The 21,205-nt window shown below is 40.7% G+C and overlaps 1 long non-coding RNA gene across 3 annotated transcripts in view; it reads right to left on the bottom strand.

Annotated features, from left to right (window-relative positions):
• The window catches only part of LOC135096855 (uncharacterized), a 139,877-nt gene that overhangs the window by 2,976 nt on the left and 115,696 nt on the right, over positions 1-21,205 (bottom strand). The window contains exon 5 of one of the 3 annotated variants that reach the window (XR_010265116.1): positions 9,062-9,288. This is a non-coding gene — a long non-coding RNA (uncharacterized LOC135096855). Of the gene's footprint in view, positions 1-8,345; positions 9,289-11,770; positions 12,439-21,205 lie in introns of those variants that run through there. The other 2 variants (XR_010265115.1, XR_010265117.1) reach the window with 2 other exon arrangements.

The following is a 21,205-nucleotide window of genomic DNA, read 5'->3' as shown; positions in this document are numbered from 1 at the left end:
ATGTGTGTGCCACAGGGATCAGTATTAGGGCCATTATTATTTCTAATATATATCAATGACTTGGATAGTGGAATTAGTAGCGATGTTAGTAAATTTGCGGATGACACAAAGATAGGTAGATTAATTAGGTCAGAAGCGGATGCCATCGCCTTGCAGACAGACTTAGATAGAATGAATGAATGGACGGATAGATGGCAAATGCAATTTAATATCAATAAATGCAAAGTGCTTAGCGTAGGTAGAGGAAACCCACACAATAGGTACACATTAAACACCCAAACTCTGGTAGGTACAGGGTACGAGAAAGATTTAGGAGTTATAGTTAGCTCTGAACTCCGTCTAGGGAAACAATGCTTAGAAGCCAGAAACAAGGCAAATAGGGTACTAGGATTCATTTTTAGGAGTGTTAAAAGTAGAAGGCCGGAAGTAATATTAAAGTTATACTTGGCGCTGGTCAGACCTCATCTAGACTACGCTGTGCAGTTCTGGTCCCCACATTACAGGAAAGATATAGGTCTATTAGAATCAGTACAGAGGAGAATGACTAAAAGGATACAGGGGATGAGGAGTATTCCTTGCGAGGCGAGATTGAAGTTGTTAAATTTACATTCTCTAGAGAGACGTAGGTTAAGAGACCTGATAGAAGTCTTTAAGTGGTATAAGGGTTATAACAAGGGGGATGTAAGCAAAATTCTTAGGATCAGCAACCAGGGTAGAACAAGAAATAACGGGTTCAAGCTTGAAAAATTTAGGTTTAGGAAGGAGATAGGAAAAAATTGGTTCTCAAATAGAGTGGTAGATGAGTGGAACGGACTCAGTAATCATGTAGTTAGTGCTAGGACACTAGAGAGCTTTAAGAGAAGATTAGACAAGTTTATGGATGGGGATAACAGATGGAAATAGGTAGGAGTGTTTCATACAGGGACTGCCACGTGTAAGCCTGGTCGCTTCTTGCAGCTTCCCTTATTTCTTATGTTCTTATGTTCTTATGTGTGTGTGTGTGTGTGTGTGTGTATGTGTGTGTGTGTGTGTGTGTGTGTGTGTGTGTGTGTGTGTGTGTGTGTGTGTGTGTGTGTGTGTGTGTGTGTGTGTGTGTGTGTGTGTGTGTGTGTGTGTGTGTGTGTGTGTGTGTGTGTGTGTGTGTGTGTGAGTGTGTGTGTGTGTGTTTACACAGAAAAATATTAATAATAAAGCAAATTTCAGCGCAAGAAAGAAAACAATGGTGAGGGGAACGGTAGGATAACAACTATATGAGGAGGGAGTGAGAACACCTCTCTATGAAGCTATGAGAGCTATGAAGCTGTGAGAGCTGGGGAGAAAAGAGGAATGTGGGGAGTCACGACCCTGGATAGATGTTGGCTGATGACGGAGGAGGAGGAGGAAGGGAGAGCTTAACTGTGGGTGCTATAATGCTAAAATCAAGAGAGAGGGAGGAAGAGAGAGAGAGAGAGAGAGAGAGAGAGAGAGAGAGAGAGAGAGAGAGAGAGAGAGAGAGAGAGAGAGAGAGAGAGTGTCTCCTTCAGCACCATACGACAGACTTGCTGGAAACCTAAACGGAAAAAAAACAGAGGCTGTGGGCTCAAGGAGTTGATTAGACTGGCTGGAACAAAAATGAATTAGCGAGTGATTTATGGCGGGGACCAAGGTGGCTGCTCCCTCAAGAGTAGTGTGCAGAGGTTGGGGGGGGGGGTGAGGTGGCTACAGGATACAGAATCCGGTAAGCCACTGTAAGGAAATGATGCAGTGTGTGGGTGATGGGGAGAGTGAAGGGAGATGATAACTGTCTGTAAGCCATCTATTCTTCATCATGTTATCTATCACTCATTCAGTCCATCATATCCTATTTATCAATCAATCAGTCAATCAGCCTATCTATCTATCTATCTATCTATCTATCTATCTATCTAACCGTCTGCCTGTCTGTCTCAAAAGGTGTGTGTCTCAAGGAGTTCTCGTCCTCCTCCTCTTCTCTTCATCGTGGCAAACTGTCAGGAGACAGGGAAGCGTTTCAGTGCCTCAAATTATTTATTTCATGATAGAATTCCTTATAATATACACATATTATTGAATTTTATCGCATTAGAAGCAAGTGTGCCCTTCTGAGAAATAAATCAACAATAATCATAATCATTACGTCACTACTCTGTACAGACTTACTAAATTATAAAGACTTGCGGTGTAAAAACAATGAAAAGACTATCCAGCTTCCTCAGACGCTGCATGAATGCTGCAGATGAAACACAACTTTCCACTGAATCTGCTTTGCAAGTCTTGTTAACGAATACTGAAATTGCTTCTGCAGGTGTAATGAAACAAGAGGAAGACTGACAAAGGAAAATGGGAAAGGGGAGAAATAATAGTCAAGTGAATTATGGAAGAGAATGAAAAGCAGGAAGAGGAGGAGGAGAGCCTATGAAACGTACAAAATAGCTCGTGTCTGTAAAATATGGTTACCAACAACCAGCTGGTCTGTTGAGCCTATTACATGACCTATATACTGCTCACAATTAATGGCTACATATCAAACACATTACCCATCATGCAGACACCAGACTCCGCGCTACTGTGTGAAGACACCCGCGCTCGAAAAAAATATAATAAGGAACTTAACTATATGTGTATTCCGTGTTCCCCAAAATACGAAGAGCAAAGCAGAGGTAACGTTTGCGATCAATTTGTTAGGAAGAGTGAGATCTGACAAAGCAAAGTTACTCACTCGCCTAGAACACTGAATTTGGAATACCACAACTTTCCTTGTACCTAACCAGTGAGTAGCTTCTGAATGCCCGGCCACGGAAACATTGCTGACTACAACGTGCACGAGATGGTAATTAATCTGGTGGTGCTTGCTAACTAATGAATTTTCAACAGTTTTACTTTGGCGGCAGTTACATACAGAGCAACTCAACTCAAGTCAAGGTCGCCAGGAGCATGATTCGACGTAACGATTTTCCAGAACAACTACCTGAAATACAGACGCAATTAAACCTGACTTGTGCCGCGGTGGAAGTTACATGAGGCAGCAGCAGCAGCAGGAAGAGGAGGATAAACGGGCGGGACGCAGACTCAGAGTTTGTTGGACGGAATGAAGAAGAGGCGGCGATGGTAACTTGAAAGGGAAGGATGCACGGAGCGGAGGGACAAGGGAGAGTATTTAGGAGGAAGGAAATGGGGCAAAAAGTTTAAAGGTGAAGAGAAAAAAAGAAAAATAAAGAAAAGAAAAAAAGCTGCACGGGGAAAAGGGGACGCGTGGTTAGACTAGCTGGGATGGTGAGACGCTGGGGAGAGGGAGGGAATGGGGGGAGAGGCGTGCAACCAATGGTCCGAAAAGGGAAAGCGTTGAAACCTCACAAAACAGGAAGAATAAAGAAGAGTCATGATGGAGGCACTGAAGCTCATGCGTGGCGCACCTCAAACAGAAATGCAACGTATTCATTACTCGATATTTTGTTTCTCTCTTCCTCCTCTCTAATGACTGGCCTGACCTTTTCCTTTCTATTACAATGGAAAACTAATAGAAAAGGATAAAAACGGGAATTCAGAAGTAGTTGTGCCAATGTTGGGATTAGTAGCGACTTGCTTTTTCATCCACCAGGTGTTAAGTTTCTTCCTAGACTGTTTCCTAGACTGACGGATTACTCTGCTCCCTTTATCAGGAGAGAGTTTTTACAATTCTGTTTTCTCTCTTTCTGTTCTTTTTTCCCTCCTCCCGTTTGTTTCGCTCATGCATTTCTCTCTGTTTCCCTCCGGTTATTTTTGCATTCTCTTTTTCTCCATTCTTCCTCTTTCTTTTTTTTCTCCCTGTCTTTTGTCCATCTGGTATTCTTTATAATTTTTTTCGTGTGTCCATTTCAATACTCTTACTTTTCTACTTTTACCTTTTAGTTTACACATTTACTTCTCAGTTTTTTCCTCGTATGTGAGTTTTAAACTTTGAGTCTTCCTATTTCTTTCACATTTTTTTTTTTTCAGAGATATAACACATTAAATTTGCTGATCTTTGCTCCATATTGCTACCGGTAAGCAGTCGTTGATCAGAACGGTCCAAATTATGATATTCCGGGAGATGGTTATTTGTGATCAACCCAGCAGGCCATTGCCAAAGTTACATCGCCTCCTGTTGAATTAATCACTTTTGATCGTCACTCACCCAAACAATATGTAATACTGACGCTCTTTAATTTACAAACCATCAAAGACAACAGGGAATCAATGTATCGTTCCTTTGCAAAGGATTTCTCTGAAAAATAACACACACACACACACACACACACACACACACACACGCACACGCATACATATATATATATATATATATATATATATATATATATATATATATATATATATATATATATATATATATATATATATATATATATATATATATATATATATATATATATAATACATAAAAATAAACATATAAAATAAAATAAATAAATAAATAAGTAAAATAAAAATAAAAATAATGCATGTATTAAAAGATTTGAAATACTCGACTATTTTGAGGTATGTTTAGAAAGTCTACCCGAAAGTTGCACTAGACATTGTCTTGGCACAACGACAAGAAGCTACAGGACTCATAAGTCATATTTTTTTTTTTTTTTTATACATTTGGTAGAAGAATCAATTGACAAGGCGGCCACATCACAGTGAAGGATTAGCCTCATGTTTGGTGTGATCTGTGGGTTATTTTGGTGAGCGGTGAGTAGGTAGATAAAAGGCGGATATGGTGATGGCTAGTTAATAGAAGGGGTGGTGATGACTAGTGGTGGTGACTAAGAAGATAATAATGGTGATGATGATGACGATGATGATGGTAATGATGATGACAATGGTGATGATATTGATGATAACATTGATGGCAATGATGGAGGAGGAAACACATCAGTTTTTAAATAGGTAAGTGGTAGAAAGAGGAGGAGGAGGAGGAGGAGGAGGAGCAGAAACATCATGATAATAATGATGAAGATAGTGTTCATGATGGAAGAGACATAATGGGAAAAAAAAAGAAAAGAAAGAAGAAAAAAAAGAATATATATATATATATATATATATATATATATATATATATATATATATATATATATATATATATATATATATATATATATATATATATATATATATATATATATAAGGTAGACAGGAAACAGGGAAGCAAGATGATGATGGAAAAGAAAATTGGCAAAATTATAAGAAATACGTAGGAAGAGGAAGAAGAGGAAGAAGAGGAAGAGGAGGAAGAGGAAGGAAAGGAGGAGGAGGAGGAGGAGGAGGAGGAGGAGGAGGAGGAGGAGGAGGAGGAGGAGGAGGAGGAGTTGGAGGAGGAGGAGGAGGATTTGGAAGAGGAGGAGGAGCATGTGTTCCTCTCGCTATGTAAAACACGTGTTGCTGAGCAAACACAAGCTCACACACCTTTTTAGAGAAACCTTTTCTGTGAACAACAACCATTTATACATATAATGTTTGCTTTGGCCTCTCTCTCTCTCTCTCTCTCTCTCTCTCTCTCTCTCTCTCTCTCTCTCTCTCTCTCTCTCTCTCTCTCTCTCTCTCTCTCTCTCTCTCTCTCTGTGTGTGTGTGTGTGTGTGTGTGTGTGTGTGTCAGTTGCCTCAGACACCAATGTTTCAGTGAGGAAAAGAAGATGAGGTTTAGTAGAGGATTGGTGATGTTCTACATATTGAAAATTAGATCTGAGACCACAAATGATGCAGAAATTAATGAAGAAAAGTTGAGAGGGGTGCCAAGACACTTAGGGTCGATACAAGAAGAGCAGTCCGACCTGGGGACATCTGTGGTCCCCTCCCCGGGTGGAGACTCCGAGGTATTATTATGATGGCCATCACAATGACAACTGACAGGAAACGCAAAAGTGGTCGGCAAGACGTAAGGGAGAAGTGAGTCACTGTCACTAATTTTCAGTAGGAATTGACTATGAAAACTGTTGTAGACAATCCCTATAAAAGCAATACTGAGACTGACTACGAAAGGTTAACCCTCGACATTACCGTTATGCTGAGAGCATAACAAAAGTGATAGTGTCTGGCATGGAGGCGTACATTCCTCACTCTTTTTCTCAACCTAAACCTTCTAAACCTTGCAAGACTTTTCTCGGGCTATACATGATGGAGAGGCAGCCCACTAAAGGTACTTGATCCCTCAATCACCAGAATCTCATGCGCTTTATATTTCTGCCAGGGACCATGTCAAGTCTTCGCTCAAACCTTTGCTAAAAACTCTACCTTGGACGATTCAGAGTTTGTTCCTCCCTTTCCTCCATTCTCTGACTACTTCATTAAAATTCTTCACAATGATGTTTTCCATGCCCTGGCTAGCCTAAACCCTCGGAAGGCTTATGGACCTGATGGGGTCCCTCCTATCGTTCTCAGAAACTGTGTCTCCGTGCTTGCGAGTTGAATAGTCAAACTCTTTCAACTCTGTCTGTCAACATCTACCTTTCCTTCTTGCTGGAAGTTTGCCTACATTCAGCCTGTTCCCAAAAAAGGATGACCGTTCTAAGCCCTCAAACTAATGCCCTGTTGCTTTAATTTCCTGCCTTTCTAAACTTTTTAATTTATCATCAACAGGAAGATTCTTAAACATCTATCACTTTACAACCTTCTGTCTGGTCGTCAGTATGGGTTCCGTCAAGGCCGCTCTACTGGTGATCTTCTGGCTTTCCTTACTGAGTCTTGGTCATCCTCGTTTAGAGATTTTGGTGAAACGTTTGCCGTTGCCTTAGACATAGCAAAAGCTTTTGACAGAATATGGCACAAAGCTTTCATTTCCAAACTATCCTCCTACGGCTTTTATCGTTCTCTCTGTAACTTCATCTCAAGTTTCCTTTCTGACCGTTCTATTGCTGCTATGGTAGACGGTCACTGTTTTTTTTCCTAAATATATTAACAGTGGTGCTCCTCAGGGTTCTGTCCTGTCACCCACTCTCTTCCTATTATTCATCAATTATCTTCTAAACCAGACTTCTTGTCCTATCCACTCCTACGCTGATGATACCACCCTGCACTTTTCTACGTCTTCTCATAGACATCCAACCCTTCAGTTCATGAAACGAAACCACAGAACGCCTGACCTCTGATCTCTCTAAAATTTCTAATTAGGGCAGAGCACACTTAGTATTGTTCAGTGCATCAAAAACTCAATACCTCCATCTATCAACTCGACACAAGCTTTCAGACAACTATCCCCTCTTCTGCAGCGACACTCAACTGTCCCCCTCTTCTACACTGAACATTCTTGGTTTGTCCTTCACATCTCATCTCTAGGTAAAACAGCTTCTATGAAATTAGGCGTTCTGGGTCTTCTCCGCCAGTTTTTTTTTTTTTCTTTTTTTTTCTCACCCCCTACCCACAAGCTGCTGTGTACAGGAGCCTTATCCGTCCATGTAAAGGCTATGCTTCACATTTATTGGGGGGTTCCATTCACACCGCTCTTTTAGACAGAGTGGAATCAAAAGCTTTTCGTCTTATCAACTCCTCCTCTCTAACTGACTGTCTTCAGCCTCTTTTTCATCGCCGCAATGTTGCATCTCTTGTTATCTTCTACCGCTCTTTTCATGCCAACTGCTCTTCTGATCTTGCTAACTGCATGTCTCCCCTCCTCCCTCGGCCTCGCTGCACAAGACTTTCTTCATTCTCTCACTCCTATTCTGTCCACCTCTCAAATGCAAGAGTTAACTAGTATTCTCAATCATTCATCCCTTTCTCTGGTAAACTCTGGAACTCCCTGCCTGCTTCTGTATTCCACCTATGTTGCGAGGTTGTAAGTAGAAATTATTCCTCAAATCTATAATCAGTAAGGCATAGTAAATAGGAAATGAGACTTCAGAGTAATCAGAAAGGAAAACTGTAAGTCACAAAATTCATAGTATGTTATATTCTTTGATAATTGCGGGTGTACGCAGCAGCCATGGCCTTGAGACGTAAGGTGTTGCCAGATGTACATCCAACCTTTTACCTGAACGTACAGTTCTCGTTTATTTATAGGTATTTATAATGTAAAGACGTACTGATTTATTGCACATACTGTAAGGTTGTGAAAGTATATGTAGAGGTGAGATTGAAAGCTTTAAAAAATATAAAAGTAAAATTCCGCTTCCCAAGTCTGATATCGTGGGCTCTGAGGAGGGAAATAATCTTGGAATCAAAATCGCATGGTAGCCACACTTGCATTCATACCATGGGAATAATATAATATAATATAATATATATATATATATATATATATATATATATATATATATATATATATATATATATATATATATATATATATATATATATATATATATATATATATATATATATATATATGAATCGACTTGTTATTTTCCCTTTTCTGTCATTTTACGGGGTAAATAAGAAGCTTAGGAAAAAGAAATGCAGCCTGACAAGACCACTATCTCTGACAAAGCGCAACACTGTACTGGTTAAAAGTTTTTCCTTTGAAATGTTATTACAAGTTTTCTTTTCTGTGATGCCTGTCAGCACTACGTATATTTTACTTTGTTTATACACATCTTAACACTGTTCCTCGAATACACCTTGCTGTGGCTCTTATGGTCTCTGATGCTGGATGTGAGGCTTAAAATTTCGTTACTTTATGGTGCAAACGTTTCTTATGAAGATTTAACGATAGGAGTTCGTTAAAAAGTTTTCCAGAAGTATTTCTCAAATTTCTTCGCTGAATTTAAATGGCATACGCATGTATAACATTAGCTTCTCTGAAGGACGACCAGAAATACGCATCCTATTTTCCCAGAATACAAAGAGGTATCTCTTGAATTCTTTGCTCTGTGGTCGTGCTCTCCCTTCCTGCCGTGTCGTGAAATGAAAACAAACAGAGGCACAAAGCATTACTTTTCCCAGGTGGTCTGTTGATGCAGTTATGAATAAAGAAGTATAAAATTTAGGTTGAGAGCATGACATAATCCACTTCTCAACTCTCTTTCAAAACAAATACCACCTGGTAAAGTAGAGCAGGAAATCGACTGCTTGCAAATTATGGTGACACACTGAACGCACGGCTGCACTAACTCACTTTGCCAGAAACAATGAACGCAGAGCAACATAACGTAGGTCAGGTGAGGGCACAACTGCTGAGCAAGGTCAAGGCCACGCTTCTTGAATTTTCCTGGTCAGGTTCTGGTCAACGGACTTGGCAGCGTCCCGACTCATGGTCCGCCTGACGCTCGCCTGCAATCCGGTGACACACGGCGTCCAGGGAACCATTTGTCACTCCCACAGTCGGCTCAGGTCGGGTTGATGCTGCAATGGAGAACCCCCTTAGGTTTGCGGCACTGCACCGTAAGCCTCCAGCCAACAGCCGTGCAGGGAAGCACATTCATAGCCGCACCTCCCCACCTGCCGCCTTAATGAATATGGCATTACTAACGTCTGGACTGTTACAGCCAGCAATGATCGCAGCCTGACATGCAAGACCCTCATTCTCAACACTCTCCTCCTGGCAGTTACTGATTAACTTATTTGTGAGTTTCTCGCTTTGTTCTGTCATTGAACAACTACAAGGCTACCAACAAAACATTAGTGAAATCCTCAGATATTGCAAAATCATTTCATCTTTAGATTTTTCTATGCATGTTGAATATTTACGTTACGAAAGGAACACATTGTACATTTCATTTCAAGATATTTTCTTGTCACTATAATATTGAATAAATAAATATATATATATATATATATATATATATATATATATATATATATATATATATATATATATATATATATATATATATATATATATATATATATATATATATATATATAGTTATAGTTATAGCTATAGTTATAAAGATCATAATGTATATAAAACATATCTAGTAATTTTCATTTTAGGCATTTAAAATTTCAAACTTCTAACCTAAAAAAAAAAAAAAGTGACATGATGAACGTTGACATGTTGATTGCAGCCTCCTTGGACGTTGTGACGCAGCATTTCAAGCCAGAGAGCTGCCGTCTAGTCTCCTCAGCCAGACGAATCGCTGCTTGTCTCTTCGTGAGGGGCCCGATGGCTTGAGTCACGCTTAATCCACTCATCCTCGAGAACCAACACACCTTTATATCTAGGTTGTGAAGATAAGCTTTCCTGACGAAGGATTGAGGGCTGGACGGTGTGTGTGTGTGTGTGTGTGTGTGTGTATGCCAAGATGGGTGGGTGAGTTCGCGTTGGTGTGAGTGGGTGGGTGGGTGTGCGTCCATGTCTTCTGAGTAACGAGAAACAACACGTTCATAAGGATTTACGTAAATTACAACTGTATATATATATATATATATATATATATATATATATATATATATATATATATATATATATATATATATATATATATATATATATATATATATATATATATTATAACAGCCCTCGAGCTCATGGGACTTCGCTCCCTCATCCGCCACTCCTCGAGACGCCCGCAGGTTGGGAATCTCGATCTACCGCTCCACTTACATCGGGGCTTCAGACTCAAGCCTCGGACACCAAACCCAAGCCACCTCCTGCCTTATGGTCGACACCTCAGGAGTCTACTACACACATCAGAGGATCTACTTCCCTCTCCCGGGAGCTTGGATTCTGGGTCATCTTTCACACAAGCATAGCAGAACACTCACAACACTCGTGCACACACGTTCACGTCTCCACTCATTACACCAGTGCTACCCTCACGTCGACACGCCACACGTTACACCTGCACACACCCTCGTTATACAAGTGCTACACTCACGCCACACTCGCACACACACACACGCATAGACAACTGCTGAGCCCGTGCCATCACTACAAGTATTTCATACTATATATTGTTAATTTATTGTCCTGCTTCATTCTTGTTCTTTTTTTTTATTTTTATTGTTCCTATTCAATATATATGTATGTATATATATATATATATATATATATATATATATATATATATATATATATATATATATATATATATATATATATATATATATATATATATATATATATATATATATATATATATATATATATATATATATATATATATATATATATATATATATATATATATATATATATATATATATATATATATATATATATATATATATATATATATATTATATATATCGTTGTTGGGGTTCCTAGTGTTTTAAGTTGAAGCATTTTGTGTGTCCGAGCCTGCCATCCTCTAGATTTACTGTCACACGGCTCGTGACAGGAGCACACACACCAAATACACTCAGGGAAACACACTCCTAAGCAACATTTTCACTACACAATACGCACAGCACACACTGCCGAAGAATCTTTACATCCACAAATATGCAGCAGCATAATCAGAAGAAACCAGGATGCCACAATATCGGTGAATTCAACCTCAAACAGTTGACGTGTAGACACGAGCACAGGCTGAGGTGTGAAGGATGCCATACACTTGGACACAAATCTCGCCAATGTAGTTACTACAGCGGTTAGGGATGTGGCGGGGAAGATGCTGCCGATGTGTTTGATATTAAAAACGATTTCATAACTATTTAACATACAAACAGCCAGTCTTTGCAATCAAACCTTGATGACATTAAGCATCTTGTACACGAAAGAAATATCGATTTGTTGTGTTACCGAGACGTGGCTTCGTAATGAAATTCCTGATGAACATTTAACTTTACAACACACAGGTGAGGTGGTGGACGTGGAGGAGGAGTCTGCATGTATGTAAGCAAGCAACTGAAGGTAAGTGTGATAAAACTACCTACTCCTAAGCAACCCCGTGTCCAGGACTTATGGACGAGTGTACAGTGCAGTAAGTTGCCAGCTTTTATTATAGGTTGTGTTTAAAGACACCCCAAGGCCACACCTTCCTCTTCTGAATATGTCCAAGATGTGTTGAAACAAATGTCTGTATGTAAGAAATGGCTTTATATGTTGATGTGATTTTAATGATGGTTTATTTTCTAAGAAAAACAAAATTGATGGTATTATCAGAAATAGCAGACTCACACCAATGATAAATGAGCCCACTAGGATGACGTCAAGCACAGCCACAGTGCTGGATGTGATCATCACTAATAAACCAGAAAGTGTTTTGGCCACCTCTGTTGTTCCCGGGCCAGCACCTGATCATGACCTAATTGGCATTACAATAAATATCAAGAAGACGGAGAGAGCATGAACTAAAATCTTTTCGTCACCTTGGTAAATATAACAAGGACGCTTTGTGAGCTACTCCTGCCAGAACCCCATCATTTTGATCAAATACTGACCACAGGCCACGTTCATCTACAACTTGATATTTTAATACTAATTTTATGAGTTGTCTGGATGCGTGTACTCCTTTAGTAACTAAGGCAGCAAGCAGACCTGCAGCGCCTTGGCTCACTGAGGGTTTGCGTGTAGCAGTGAGGCAGCGTGACGACACCCGCACCAAGCTGAGGAGAGACAGACACAATATTTGTCTGCAAAAGCAATACGCGAATGAAAAGAAAGAAATAAAGTCTCCTATTGGTGCTGCTAAAATAAAATTATCTTAAAAGTCTAATAAGAGCAAGCAAAATTCATCGGCCATATGGAATGTGATAAAATAATTAGTTCCCGGCAAGAAAAGCAGCTCGAGAAAAATATGAACTTCATAATGTCTTTCAAAAAGCAGAATAATTTAATAATTTCTTTGCCAATGTAGGAAAGACAGCATGTGACAACGCAGCAGACAGTACAGAGCAATCAGTCATCCCCCTGGACCCTTCTCTTTGTAAAGTGCAGTAGTGTGACTGAAAAATTCAGACCCAAGCCAGTAGACACCAACACACTCATATTAACAATAAAAAGTCTTAACCAAACACGTTCTGTGGGCTCAGATGGAATTTTGCTCAAATTTATCAAGGATGCCTTATATTCTATTGCATCTTACCTGCCATGCGTCATAAATGGCTCAAATGTTACCGGAGTATTTCCTCAGGCTTGGAAAAACGCATGTGTCGTTCCTCTGCTAAAGAAAGGTGATTTTAATGATTCAAACAATTATCGTCCTGTTCCTTTTGCAGATGACACAAAGATAGGTAGATTAATTAGTTCAGAATCGGATGCCATCGCCTTGCAGGCAGATTTAGATAAAATGAATGAATGGACGGACAGATGGCAAATGCAATTTAATATCAATAAATGCAAAGTACTTAGCGTAGGTAGAGGAAACCCACACAATAGGTACACATTAAACAACCAAACTCTGGTAGGTACAGGGTACGAGAAAGATTTAGGAGTTATAGTTAGCTCTGAACTCCGTCTAAGAAAACAATGCATAGAAGCCAGAAACAAGGCAAATAGGGTACTAAGATTAATTTTTAGGAGTCTTAAAAGTAGAAGGCCGGAAGTAATATTAAAGTTATACTTGGCGCTGATCAGACCTCATCTAGACTACGCTGTGCAGTTCTGGTCCCCACATTACAGGAAAGATATAGGTCTATTAGAATCAGTACAGAGGAGAATGACTAAAAGGATACAGGGGATGAGGAGTATTCCTTATGAGGCGAGATTGAAGTTGTTAAATTTACATTCTTTAGAGAGACGCAGGTTAAGAGACCTGATAGAAGTCTTTAAGTGGTATAAGGGTTATAACAAGGGAGATGTAAGCAAAATTCTTAGGATCAGCAACCAGGACAGAACAAGAAATAACGGGTTCAAGCTTGAAAAATTTAGGTTTAGGAAAAAGATAGGAGGAAATTGGTTCTCAAATAGAGTGGTAGATGAATGGAACGGACTCAATAATCATGTAGTTAGTGCTAGGACACTAGAGAGCTTTAAGAGAAGATTGGACAGGTTTATGGATGGGGATAACAGATGGAAATAGATAGGTATATTTCATACAGGGACTGTCACGTGTAAGCCTGGTCGCTTCTTGCAGCTTCCCTTATTTCTTATGTTCTTTTTTTTTTTTTTTTTTTTTGTTACTGGTGCTCTCCAAAATATTTGAAAAAAATTGTATGTCAACAACTTTTAGAATTTTTTAGAGGATAACAAATACATTTCTAACAGCCAGTATGGTTTTAGACCTCATCTCTCAACTGAGTCTGCGCTAACTATTATAACAGATAATATTTACAATAATATTGACCACAAGAGAGTGTCATTGTTGACGCTGTGTGATTTGTCTAAGGCATTGGACAGTGTCAGCCATGATAACCTCCTGGCAAAGTGTTCTCACCTCAACATAGACTCCTTCAACAACTATTTATACAATATGACTCTGTCAGTCAAACTGCAAAGGGCAACACCTGCTAAAGTAAATGTCCATTTCGGTGTCCCTCAAGGCTCCACCCTTGGACCAGTACAAAAAAAAAAAAAAATAATAATAATAAACGGTTTATTCTTTAGGCAGTCAACAAACTGAAAATGTACATTGGGGGTGGGGAAATACTTGACATTAATCCTAAAGGTAAGTCAAATCTAGAAGAGACTATTGATTGATGGCTCGCACCATGGTGGGAATCGCACTGAGTCTGTACAGGTCCGTACGTGGCGCCTTTAGGGGCGTTATCTTGTACTGTCCACTATACATGTTAATGACATGGCTAAGTGCACCAGTGACTGTATTTTAGTTCAGTACGCGAATGACACTCAGTTTCTTCTCTAGGTGTGCTACAGCACACCTAGAGAATATCATTAAAGAAGACCAAACCATTCTTGTTAAGGCAAAAGAATATTTTCTCAAGAATGGATTAATGACCAACACTAATATAACACAGTGCATATTTCTCGGTGGCAGACACTTGCTGTCATAGCTGCCTCAAGACACTGTCATTAAATATGATAGTACTTTTTATGTAATTTATTTATTTATTTATTTTTTCACTATAATCTTGGTTTTACTATGGCTTATGACAACGTTTTATTAAATTTTACTAAAATTTTATTTATCTGTATTTGCACTTTAATTTCGTGCTTTACCTTTGTGTCACTCTATGCTCTCTTACTATAGACTTTTATTTGTCCAGTTAAATGTTTACCGATGTTTAGCTAATTTTACAATGACTTTTACATGTTGTGATATCAGTCATTAGGGCAATGATGTACACAAAAGAATGAAAACAATTTCCCATCCAGCGGTGTAGAGCACAACCATTGGGCTCTCGCAGAGTTTTGAGCTTCAGAGATTTGAATGTTAAGCAATTTCTCGATGTGCGTGGTGCTTCCATTGTTGCATTGCTGACACCTTCCCTCGTCAGTCGCCTTCCATCAATAATTAACCTCTCTATAAAGAGTTGCATAGTGATAAGACCACCATAGATGACAGTGAAGGAAGGAATGTGAAGCAGCACAGAGACGGACAGACATGGACACGTGGGAACACGAGGGAGGCTGCAGGAAGGCGTATATATTATGTGGGCGATGTGTGAACCGCTGATTGTATAAGCAAAGGGAAATACTCACTTTATTCCACTGTGACTGCTTTTAGCCAAAGGGATTGTTAATACTGCTGCTACTACTAATAATATTAATAACAACAATATACCTCGTAATGAAAATTATCGAACTTGTACCAAGTCGCAAATTTATGTAACCTCTTTTTTTTTTATTGTCATTTAATGGTATTCGAGACTTTACAATACGTCTAAGTCTTCAGTGTCCATAACACTGCTAGCACTACTTGTAGCAGTAGTAGTAGTAGTAGTAGTAGTAGTAGTAGTAGTAAGTACTTATCATCAGCCACTTGGCGTAATGATTGTTACACTGAGTTCATAATATGTCAGTATATCCAGAAATTGCTCAGTTTTTTTTTTTTTTTTATGATGAGACAGAAAACGATCCCTTGTGTAAGATAAACTATAGTATATCTATCCCTGTGTTTGTTAAGCTGAAGCACTACACGTTACGTAGTGGAATTTGAAAATAAAAGGAATTCGAATTGCTACATCAAAACAATGAACACTAATGAAAAGTTAAATGCTAGGAAGATTGGTGCAGAGAAAGATACAGGCGGTGTTTCCAGGCGGTTCCTCCTTTGAAGACCAAGAGATTGATCTCAAAGTGTGAGACCTGCTGGATCACATTTGACAGTCACACACAACATACTTCATGTTTTCTCTAATGCTAACTCGCTTGAAGAGGGCAGAACAGACAGGCAGAGCTCACTGCCTTAATGAATGATTGCCTCACAGACACACGCACATTTGAGGGCAACAAACACAGAGGCAACACCCGAGGCGCTCACAGCAAAAGGTTCCCACCTCGCCTCGCTGGCAAACTGATTCCTCGACTCGAGTCAACCCAACTCATTTTTCATCGCAAGTCGGCAATTTTCTTTTCGCTGCAAAATTAAATCACTTTCGGAAACTTGGGACCAAATTTATTCAGGCCGGGGAAAGACTTGGTGGACGCGGTGGAGGAGCAGGCGGCCGACTGGAGCTGGCTGGATCTGGGCCCAAGGTCCACGCCAGCCTCCTCTTCTGCTCCACCTACGAAATTGTTAGCGTCACTTGCAGCCCCTGACAGCCCAAGGAGACGCCACCACACACCCTACGGCAAATACTGCCAGCCCAGGAGCCCTTTAGGGGAGGACTGTGCTTCCTCCATGGCAGTGTCCGGCGAATGGTGGGTGGCTCTTGGTCACCATGACCTCGCGTTCACTGTGAGGGGCTGCAAGCGTCGACGCCATTGCCCATTGGATTTAAATGGACCCTGAAGGAGAGAAGGGTTCGCCTCTATGTATCGTGTATCATCATTGTGGAACGCATCGTGTATCATCATTGTGGAACGCATCGTGTATTATCATCGTGGAACGCATCGTGTATCATCATCGTGTATTATCATCGTGTATTATCATCGTGGAACGCATCGTGTATCATAATTGTGTATTATCATCGTGTATTATCATCGTGGAACGCATCGTGTATTATCATCGTGTATTATCATCGTGTATTATCATCGTGGAACGCATCGTGTATTATCATCGTGTATTATCATCGTGTATTATCATCGTGGAACGCATCGTGTATTATCATCGTGTATTATCATCGTGTATTATCATCGTGGAACCCATCGTGTATTATCATCGTGTATTATCATCGTGTATTATCATTGTGGAACGCATCGTGTATTATCATCGTGTATTATCATCGTGGAACCCATCGTGTATTATCATCGTGTATTATCATCGTGGAACGCATCGTGTATTATCATCGTGTATTATCATCGTGTATTATCATCGTGGAACCCATCGTGTATTATCATCGTGTATTATCATCGTGGAACGCATCGTGTATTATCATCGTGTATTATCATCGTGGAACGCATCGTGTATTATCATCGTGTATTATCATCGTGGAACGCATCGTGTATTATCATCGTGTATTATCATCGTGTATTATCATCGTGGAACGCATCGTGTATTATCATCGTGTATTATCATCGTGGAACGCATCGTGTATTATCATCGTGTATTATCATCGTGTATTATCATCGTGGAACGCATCGTGTATTATCATCGTGTATTATCATCGTGTATTATCATCGTGGAACGCATCGTGTATTATCATCGTGTATTATCATCGTGGGACGCATTGCATCATGTAATCATCGTTGTATCATCGCTTTACTTACACTAACACAACACAAAACAACACAACACACGGAAGAGAACCTTTTTGGGGAGAAAGGAGCTTCTTTCATCACACACAACACAACACAACACACAACACAACACAACACAACACAACACACACACGGAAGAGGACCTCTTTGGGGAGAGAGGATCATCTTTCATCACACACAACACAACACAACACAACACACACACGGAAGAGGACCTCTTTGGGGAGAGAGGATCATCTTTCATCACACACAACACAACACAACACAAACACAAACACAACACAACACAACACAACACAAACACACACACACACACACACACACACGCACACACACACACACACACACACACACACGCACACACACACACACACACACACACATAATATTATCTAATAAAATAACAACATAATTACAAACACAGCAACAATAGTGAGTGATCATGACAATATGTAATGCTACAAACGGTTCCTGGCTGCAATGACTCAAATTCCATTCACATTGTGTCACCCGCCTGCAGCTCAGCAAAATAATCTTTCAAGACATCACTGCCATCAGCGGAATCACTGTTGAAGAGAAACTGATTCCGTGTCCGTTTCAGTGCCACAGTAACCTCTCCATGGTGAAAGTATCCTTTGAAGGGCTGAGTTACCTCCTGCAGATGCTTTCTCACTTCAGTCACAAAGAGCAATTCATACGTCTGTCAGGAAATGCAGAGTTCAGACCATCACGGCTCCTGACTTGTAGTCCCTTAGTAGCACTGCTGTTACCGCTTGCGGGGGAGGAAGTGAAAGAGTGAAGATGAGAAGATGAAGGAGTGAAGATGAGAGGATAGAGGAGGCGGGGAAGGAAGGGGAGGAAGTGAAGGAGTGAAGATGAGAAGGAAGAAGTGAAGGAGTGAAGGTGAGAGGGAAGAGGAGGAGCAGGTGGGAGAGTGAGTCGTGAGGGTGTTTACACTAAAAGCTAGTGACCTATGGTTAGTGCCATAATGAAACCCTTGTGGTGGTCAGGTGTTGTGGTGTTCGCCACACTCCTAACGGCAGAAGGGTGGTCGCCACCAACACACACAGACCTGTGTTCTGCACCCGTCGCCCACGCTCATTCACAAAGCCCCAATACGTGTCACGATCCCTGTTATCTTTCCAAGAAAGTGGATGGCACACTGATCCCAGAAAGTTCTAAAGGTCTGGATTTTTAAAGGCCTCGAGCACCTAGCCGACCTATCAGAAATCGCCAGCTATCAAACCCTCTCACAAACCCTCACCTCGGCACAGCACGCCAGAAATCACCTCACTGCCTCATCAATGTTGGGGAGGAAAACACACTTATTCTGTATAATAACAGCATATATTAATAATAATGTTAACTCACAAACAAATTGAGGTAGTACACATTAAAGGAAATTAGGGAACAAATTTCTAGCCTAGACCAACACAGGATAAATCCCACTCACTCACTCACCATAGATTCCCCCTTTTACTGAGGCTCTTATATCGCCTCCCTTATTGCTCAGAGGCTATGCACATCAATACCTGACATTCCCGTCACTTCACAAACCAATAAAACCCTTCTACTCCTTCAAAGGCCGCTGAAATATTTTCCCCAGCTGCGGGAATTTCCCCAGACGCTGTCACCGCGTCCCCAAATAACAATTCCCGTATTTTACCTCCTCAAACCTCACAAGACATCACCAACATCACCATAGATCACCTGTAACGCCACAACACCTTCCCCAAGGACACCAATAACACCACAACACCACCGCAGCCCCAACCACAAAATGGCCGCCTCTCACCCCGACACTGTCCCCTCAGGACACCATCCCCTCAGCGTTACATAACCAACACAACTCACCAGCCACACTGCAGCGGACAAGAGCTCTTGGTACCACAACAGACTCACCAGCCTGATGCTGGATATCAAGGTTATACCGCCACATCACTAATATACGTAAGTGTACAATACATTAAGTGTGCAGCAGACAGAGCGTGATGACATTTGTAATGAGCACCTCAAACTGATGCTACAAAAGTGACGCTACAACAAAACAACATACTTGTGGTGTTGAGTGTTTTATATAATTATAGACGTGACCGGACTCAGAATAAACTGTACCGTGTGCAGCACTGAGGGTTCATTACACCTGTCACACCGAGCAGCGCCATCAGGCTGCCACAATTGCCGTCACCGTCACGTCTCGTACCTGTGTCCACAGTTGCACAGCAGGGTAAATACAGAATCACGTCCGCTTCTTTCTGGTAAATGAAACTTCCAGACAACTATCCACTCTTCTTCAGTGACATTCAGCTGTCCCCCTCTTCTAATTGATTAACTAATTAATTAGAATTAATAAAATTGAAGAAACTACTAACAACAACAACAACAACAACAACAACAACAACAACAATAACAACAAACAACAAACAATAATAATAATAATAATAATAATAATAATAATGATAATAATAATAATAATAATAATAATAATGTATTCCCTGGTATCTATATAGGCCTACCATTCTCTCTTGCATTCTCTCCACAGGCCAATTAAAGCATCACAACACAAACATGTACTATCCAGGCAACTCTCTCAAAACACCAGTTCTTTTCACCTCGTCATTTCTTATTCTATCGATCCCACCACGTTACTCCACACACACACACACACACACACACACACACACACACACACACACACACACACACTCCTCCAACACTTGGTTTCCAGCACACTTAACAGTTTCTTCTCCGCTACTCCCGTGTTCCATGTTTCAGCACCACACAGCACAGCGGATACCACTATTCCCACATATAACTCTCTCTCTCTCTCTCTCTCTCTCTCTCTCTCTCTCTCTCTGTACACTCACACCCAGTGTCCTTTGCTTGAGGATCTTTCTTAGTCCATCAAGAACTTTTCCTGCTTCTTTCACTCCGCACTTCACCTCTGTCTCAACTCTTGTGTCCACTGTGACCTAATCCCAAGTACCTGAAGCAATCCACCGGTTCCACCTCCTCTCCATTTAATCTTGCATGCCTCCCTCCACTCACTCCACCACCCACTCTCACACACATGCCCTGCCATATACACAGAAACGTTTCCCTCCTTCCAACAAGCTGCCTCCAACTCCACAAACTTTGAAAACGTCCCATACTTTTCTTTCCAGTCCCATCACACACTTTTCCCAAGTCCTTCACCGCCAAAAAGCTGCACTTCCTTCCCTTTCCAAAAGACATTCCACACTGCTGCCTAACTGCAAAAACCTGATCTACACATCCTCTTCCCTTTCTACAGCTTCACTGCTCCTCCGGGATGGCATTCTCTGTTCTCTGTCCGATTCTCCTTATGAGAAGCCTCCCGTACACCTTCCCTGCCACACTCAGCAAACTGATGCCCCTGTACCTGGAGTCTATCACCTTTTTTTTACATACAGGATAACTACACATGCATTTATCCAGAGTTGTGGCACCTTGGAGAGCAATAAAGCACACATTTAGTAACCTTACCAACCACAATATGTACCTCTGCCCACCACTCTTCAAACACTTGGCAGCAGTGTATCCAAACCTGCACCTCTCCTTTCCCTCATGTCCCTCACAGCCTCTCATACTTCC

This window comes from Scylla paramamosain, unplaced genomic scaffold, assembly GCF_035594125.1.
Source record: "Scylla paramamosain isolate STU-SP2022 unplaced genomic scaffold, ASM3559412v1 Contig8, whole genome shotgun sequence".
NCBI lineage: Eukaryota > Metazoa > Arthropoda > Malacostraca > Decapoda > Portunidae > Scylla > Scylla paramamosain.
Note: the sequence above shows the minus strand (reverse complement) of the source record. Positions and strands in the feature narration are given on the sequence as shown.